Below are 7,500 nucleotides of genomic sequence, written 5' to 3'. Positions count from 1 at the left end.
CTGATGATGTCACACTGGTTGGTGTCGGGTTTCACTGCTGATGATGTCACACTGGTTGGTGTCGGGTTTCACTGCTGATGATGTCACACTGGTTGGTGTCGGGTTTCACTGCTGATGATGTCAGACTGGTTGGTGTCGGGTTTCACTGCTGATGATGTCAGACTGGTTGGTGTCGGGTTTCACTGCTGATGATGTCACACTGGTTGGTGTCGGGTTTCACTGCTGATGATGTCACACTGGTTGGTGTCGGGTTTCACTGCTGATGATGTCACACTGGTTGGTGTCGGGTTTCACTGCTGATGATGTCACACTGGTTGGTGTCGGGTTTCACTGCTGATGATGTCACACTGGTTGGTGTCGGGTTTCACTGCTGATGAGCTGAAACTTCCTCCTCTAAACTTAACATGTCTTCTGGATGTCTTACCAAACCCCGGGTCCACCTCAGTTTGTCCTCCTGTTGTCTCCATACCATGAAGCAGAACTCAGCGTCTCCTGGGGTTCTCTCTCCGGTTCTCTCTCCGGTTCTCTCTCAGGTTCTGTCTCAGGTTCTCTCTCCGGTTCTCTCTCAGGTTCTGTCTCAGGTTCTCTCTCCGGTTCTCTCTCAGGTTCTCTCTCCGGTTCTCTCTCAGGTTCTGTCTCCGGTTCTCTCTCAGGTTCTCTCTCCGGTTCTCTCTCAGGTTCTCTCTCCGGTTCTCTCTCCGGTTCTCTCTCAGGTTCTCTCTCAGGTTCTGTCTCAGGTTCTCTCTCCGGTTCTCTCTCCGGTTCTCTCTCCGGTTATGTCTCAGGTTCTCTCTCCGGTTCTCTCTCAGGTTCTGTCTCAGGTTCTCTCTCCGGTTCTCTCTCAGGTTCTCTCTCCGGTTATGTCTCAGGTTGTCTCTCCGGTTCTCTCTCAGGTTCCTTCTGCATCAAAGAACCCAAACTAATACTGAAGTCACCTCCTGAACAGAGACGTGTTTAATCAGAAGCTTCTGCTGCAGTGTGTCTGACTGCAGGACTGTACCTGTACCTGTACCTGTCTCTGTCCCAATATCTGTACCTGTACCTGTCTCTGTCCCAATATCTGTACCTGTACCTGTCCCTGTACCTGTCTCTGTCCCAATATCTGTACCTGTACCTGTCCCTGTACCTGTCCCCATACCTGTACCTTTACATGCACCTGTACCTGTCCCAATATCTGCACCTGTACCTGTCCCTGTACCCGTACCTGTACCTGTCCCTGTACCCGTACCTGTCCCTGTCCCTGTACTTCAAACACTAATCATGTTTCTCCAGTGATTGAACAGAACCGTGGTTCTTTCTTAGTATTCCAGAACATGCAGCTTCTGTTCTCATCATTTCCACCAAACTGGGATTTGGAAAATCTTTCTGACGATTAATTCTGACTTGATTCCTTCTGGTTCTTAACAGCAGAACGTTCTCCTGAACATACGACCATGGGAACCAGTATTCCCAGTATGGTTGTTAATAATCAGAGACCCTCTTTGACCAAAGACTAGAAATGTCTTCTCAGATTCTATTCAATGTCTCTTATCAGTGGATTGAGAAGGTTCCGTTTCAAAGCCTCCGTCCGTCCTGCGGGACTAGAACCCCGACCTAACGATACACCGAGTCCTGACATTAGTACTATTGGGGGTGATACACATGTTAAATCACACGTTCCTACTGCGGCACATGGCGCCACAGGTCTGGACAGTTTCCACAGTGAAGACACTGAAGACGTCCCTCCGCCCGTCCTCTCAGACTTTACGTCCCTCCAGGCTTCAGCAGCAGGAAGCAAACAGTGGCTGTCTCTTTAAAGAAGACAAATCATGGACTGTCTCTGAGATGTCCCCTCAAGACAAAACCTGCCAAGTCCAAACAGGAAGTAATCAAGAAGGGACTTTATTTTGAAATTAAAGTCATTTAGCGGGGTGGCGGGGTAAGAGAAATGATCTGTTGCAATATTTGTTCAAAATTAGACTTTTGTTTTTATGTTTTGTCTGAAAAAAATCTCTTAAAGTGAGATTCTTAATCTCTAAATAAACTCTTTAAATATCAGGTGATTGTTCTGTTTGTTGTATTTCAGTATCATATCCAGAAGGCTAAGACGGGTTGTGCGGAGCAACCACAGAAAGAAGGACTAATATGAACATAAATGATGTATCACACTAAATTACTTCAGTTTTTCCAAGTATGAACATAAAGTAGTATGACAGGAATAAAGTAGAGCAGCGCAGAGCAGCGCAGAGCAGCGCAGAGCTGATTTATATGAACTTTACACTCTAACGTTCATTCATCAGGTCTTCAGAGGACCAACATGTCTCCACACTGCCACCTGCAGGGATGTTCTGGAACTGCTTACTGGGTGACGTCAGCAGTACGTGTAGAACCCCCCCCCCCCCCCCCCCCCCAGCAGAGTGAACATGTGTGATATCTCACCAAACACCACCCCTCCAGTGGTGACCACACAGCCTGAGGCTGCAGCGGCTCCTTCACCTCCAGGTATGGAGCGTTAACCTGGAGTTTTACTGTGAAAGGGTCCGGCGAACCTGAACCAATCACAAACCAAAGGGGCGCTGAAGCCCCGCCCATCAATGACAGAGTTAAAGTATTTCATCCAATAGAAAATTGAGTTGAATGTCCGTTTTTTCGATCATCGTCCAAAAACCAGAAAAACTAAAAAACAAGTTGAATCAGTTTTTTTTGTTTTCTGACCCAAATGAGAAAATAAAAAAACGTTTCTTTGTTCCTGATCGAGGCGATTCTGCCAACAAATCAAAGAACAAAACCTCCCGTGGTCTGACCCGTCTCTGGTCTCCCCTCCCGTCTCCCGTCTCTGGTCTCCCGTCTCTGGTCTCTCGTCTCCCCTCCCGTCTCTGGTCTCCCGTCTCTGGTCTCCCGTCTCCCCTCCCGTCTCCCGCCTCACGTCTCTCGTCTCCCCTCCCGTCTCTGGTCTCCCGTCTCTGGTCTCCCGTCTCCCCTCCCGTCTCCCGCCTCACGTCTCTCGTCTCCCCTCCCGTCTCTGGTCTCCCGTCTCCCCTCCCGTCTCCCGTCTCTCGTCTCTCGTCTCCCGTCTCTGGTCTCCCGTCTCTGGTCTCCCGTCTCCCCTCCCGTCTCCCGTCTCTGGTCTCCCGTCTCTGGTCTCCCGTCTCTGGTCTCCCCTCCCGTCTCCCGCCTCCCGTCTCGCCTCCCCTCCCGTCTCCCGTCTCCCGTCTCCCGTTTTAATATTGAAATCGAAAAACAGAAATCAGATGGTTTCCGCCGTAATTCTTTATTTCAACTTTTTATTTGCCGGAAAAAACCGGAAGTGGAGTCTCTTCTTCGCTTGATGGGAGATTAAAGGGTGGTGCATCGCGGTGCTGCCCCCTTCAGGCTGTGTGCCAGCATTGCACTCGCCCGGCAGTTGATTCAGATGTTGATCCGGCTGCTGCAGTTTAAATAAAATAAACAAATAAACAAACAAACAAACAAACAAATAAATAAATGAACAAATAAATAAACAAATAAACAAATAAATAAATAAATAAATAAATAAATAAATAAATAAATAAATAAATAAATAAATAAATAAATAAATAAATAAATACACGGGGGGCAAATAGATTTACTGGAGAGGGTTTATTCAGCTATTCTACTCCTTTTCACACACGGTAACTTTTCCTTTTTGTGGTTCAAATTAAACAAAAAATGACAAAATAAAATCTTACTTTTATTTTGTTATTTGAAATATGATGGAATAAAGTTCTCAGATCCCCGGTGATGATGAAATGTTTAGATTCACTGGATTCATCAACAAACTTTGTCTTAACATTGAGCTGCAGAACCTCCAGAACCTCATCCTGCAGAACCTCCAGGAGGGTCGGTGGTTCCCTGCTGAGCCGGATGAGGTTCTACAGAACCTCCAGGAGGGTCGGTGGTTCCCTGCTGAGCCGGATGAGGTTCTACAGAACCTCCAGGAGGGACGGTGGTTCCCTGCTGAGCCGGATGAGGTTCTGCAGAACCTCCAGGAAGGACGGAGGGACGCCACTCGCTGGCAGGAAGGACTCAACCTGGCAACAAGGTCTGAGACACAGAACCTGGCAACCCGTCCTGCAGCCTGAGGAACCCGTCATCCTGCTAACGGGTCAGGCAGAACTTTATCTTATACTTCACTCTGATATTTACCTACAAAGTTGTCAGCAGTATTTCCTAGTATAAACCTCCGGAGACAGAATCCTCAGGAAGACATTTGATCACGTCTGTCTCTTAAGAAGAGACAAAGTAGAGAATCTATTTTAATCTAATTCTAATTTTAGTCCAACAAACTTAACAGAACGGCTCTCAGACAGAAGAACCTCCAATCCGTCCCCAGATCCTTCAAAGTCACGCTTCTCAAAGTAAAGAACAGTTATTAGTACATCACAAATAACCTCAGAGCATGTAAACAACAACAACAACAACAACAACCACAACAACAACAACAACAACCACCACCACAACAACAACAACAACCACCACCACCACCACCACCACAACAACAACAACAACCACAACAACAACCACAACAACCACAACAACAACAACAACAACCACAACAACGACAACAACAACAACCACAACAACAACAACAACAACAACAACAACAACAACAACAACAACAACAACCACAACCACAACCACGACAACAACAACAACCACAACAACAACCACAACAACAACCACAACCACAACCACAACCACAACAACAACAACAACAACAACAACAACAACAACAACAACAACAACAACAACAACAACAACAACCACAACCACAACCACAACAACAACAACAACAACAACCACAAACAACGACAACAACAACCACAACAACAACAACAACAACAACAACAACAACAACACATTAAAATACACGATAAAGTAAAACAGACATTCTTTTTCTCTGGCATGTCCTCCTTTAGAAGACAATCCTGTCCTTTCTCAGCAGGTGGAGCAGCTTCAGCTGGGAGGTGATGCTCGGTCATGTAGGTGGAGAAGCTCTGCTGGAGATCCATGTAGGTGGAGAAGCCTCACTCTGCTGGAGATCCATGTAGGTGGAGAAGCCTCAGTCTGCTGGAGATCCATGTAGGTGGAGAAGCTCTGCTGGAGATCCATGTAGGTGGAGAAGCTCTGCTGGAGATCCATGTAGGTGGAGAAGCCTCACTCTGCTGGAGATCCATGTAGGTGGAGAAGCCTCACTCTGCTGGAGATCCATGTAGGTGGAGAAGCCTCAGTCTGCTGGAGATCCATGTAGGTGGAGAAGCTCTGCTGGAGATCATGTAGGTGGAGAAGCTCTGCTGGAGCTCCATGTAGGTGGAGAAGCTCTGCTGGAGATCCATGTAGGTGGAGAAGCTCTGCTGGAGCTCCATGTAGGTGGAGAAGCTCTGCTGGAGATCATGTAGGTGGAGAAGCTCTGCTGGAGCTCCATGTAGGTGGAGAAGCTCTGCTGGAGATCCATGTAGGTGGAGAAGACAGGAGGGACTTTTCAGACGTACCCCATCAGTTGATAGTCGCACCCTCAGAGTGACAGGAAGTAGTTTGATTACACCACTCACAGTGACAGGAAGTAATTTGATTACACCAATTAGTTCGTTTTCAGTCTGAACAGGTAAACGGGTGAACAGGTGAACGGGTGAACAGGTGAAGAGGTGAAGAGGTGAACAGGTGAACAGGTGAACAGGTGAAGAGGTGAACAGGTGAACAGGTGAAGAGGTGAACAGGTGAACAGGTGAAGAGGTGAACAGGTGAAGAGGTGAAGAGGTGAAGAGGTGAACAGGTGAAGAGGTGAAGAGGTGAACAGGTGAACAGGTGAAGAGGTGAAGAGGTGAACAGGTGAACAGGTGAAGAGGTGAACGGGTGAAGAGGTGAACAGGTGAACAGGTGAAGAGGTGAAGAGGTGAACAGGTGAACAGGTGAAGAGGTGAAGAGGTGAACAGGTGAACAGGTGAACAGGTGAAGAGGTGAAGAGGTGAAGAGGTGAAGAGGTGAAGAGGTGAACAAGTGAACAGGTGAACGGGTGAACGGGTGAACGGGTGAACGGGTGAAGAGGTGAACGGGTGAACAGGTGAAGAGGTGAAGAGGTGAACAGGTGAACAGGTGAAGAGGTGAACAGGTGAACGGGTGAACAGGTGAAGAGGTGAACGGGTGAAGAGGTGAACAGGTGAACAGGTGAAGAGGTGAAGAGGTGAACAGGTGAACAGGTGAAGAGGTGAAGAGGTGAACAGGTGAACAGGTGAAGAGGTGAAGAGGTGAAGAGGTGAAGAGGTGAACGGGTGAAGAGGTGAAGAGGTGAACAGGTGAAGAGGTGAAAAGGTGAAGAGGTGAACAGGTGAAGAGGTGAACAGGTGAACAGGTGAACAGGTGAAGAGGTGAACGGGTGAAGAGGTGAACAGGTGAACAGGTGAAAAGGTGAAGAGGTGAAGAGGTGAAGAGGTGAACAGGTGAACAGGTGAACAGGTGAACAGGTGAAGCGGTGAACAGGTGAAGAGGTGAAGAGGTGAACAGGTGAACAGGTGAACAGGTGAACAGGTGAAGCGGTGAACAGGTGAACAGGTGAAGAGGTGAACAGGTGAACAGGTGAACAGGTGAACAGGTGAAGAGGTGAAGAGGTGAACAGGTGAACAGGTGAACAGGTAAAGAGGTGAACAGGTGAACAGGTGAACAGGTGAAGAGGTGAACAGGTGAACAGGTGAACAGGTGAACAGGTGAAGAGGTGAACGGGTGAAGAGGTGAACAGGTGAAGAGGTGAAAAGGTGAACAGGTGAAGAGGTGAAGAGGTGAACAGGTGAACAGGTGAAGAGGTGAAGAGGTGAAGAGGTGAAGAGGTGAACAAGTGAACAGGTGAAGAGGTGAACAGGTGAACAGGTGAAGAGGTGAACAGGTGAAGAGGTGAACAGGTGAACAGGTGAACAGGTGAACAGGTGAACAGGTGAAGCGGTGAACAGGTGAACAGGTGAAGAGGTGAAGAGGTGAACAGGTGAACAGGTGAACAGGTGAACAGGTGAACAGGTGAAGAGGTGAACAGGTGAAGAGGTGAACAGGTGAACAGGTGAACAGGTGAACAGGTGAACAGGTGAAGCGGTGAACAGGTGAACAGGTGAACAGGTGAACAGGTGAACAGGTGAAGGCTCCAGGTGGAGCTTCAGTCTGACGACAATCCACTTTGTATTTTATTGATTCATTTTATTATTGATCAGTAAAACAAACAAAATCAAAGTAAACATTTACAAACACACGTTTTCTTACTTCAGTGAAAAGTTGTGAGTTAAATATTGAAGAATAAAGATTATTAAGTTTAACCCTTTAATGACCAATCACAGACCAACACCCCCACATTCTGCTCCCATAAAGTCTCAGGATATCTGGATATCTGGATATGTGTATATGTGTATATCTGTACATGTGTATATGTGTATATGTGTATATGTGTATATGTGTGTATGTGTATATGTGTGTATGTGTATATGTGTATATGTGTATATGTGTGTATGTGTGTATGTGTATATC

Source organism: Lipophrys pholis, assembly GCF_963383615.2.
Source record: "Lipophrys pholis genome assembly, contig: SCAFFOLD_28, whole genome shotgun sequence".
Classification (NCBI taxonomy): domain Eukaryota; kingdom Metazoa; phylum Chordata; class Actinopteri; order Blenniiformes; family Blenniidae; genus Lipophrys; species Lipophrys pholis.
Note: the sequence above shows the minus strand (reverse complement) of the source record.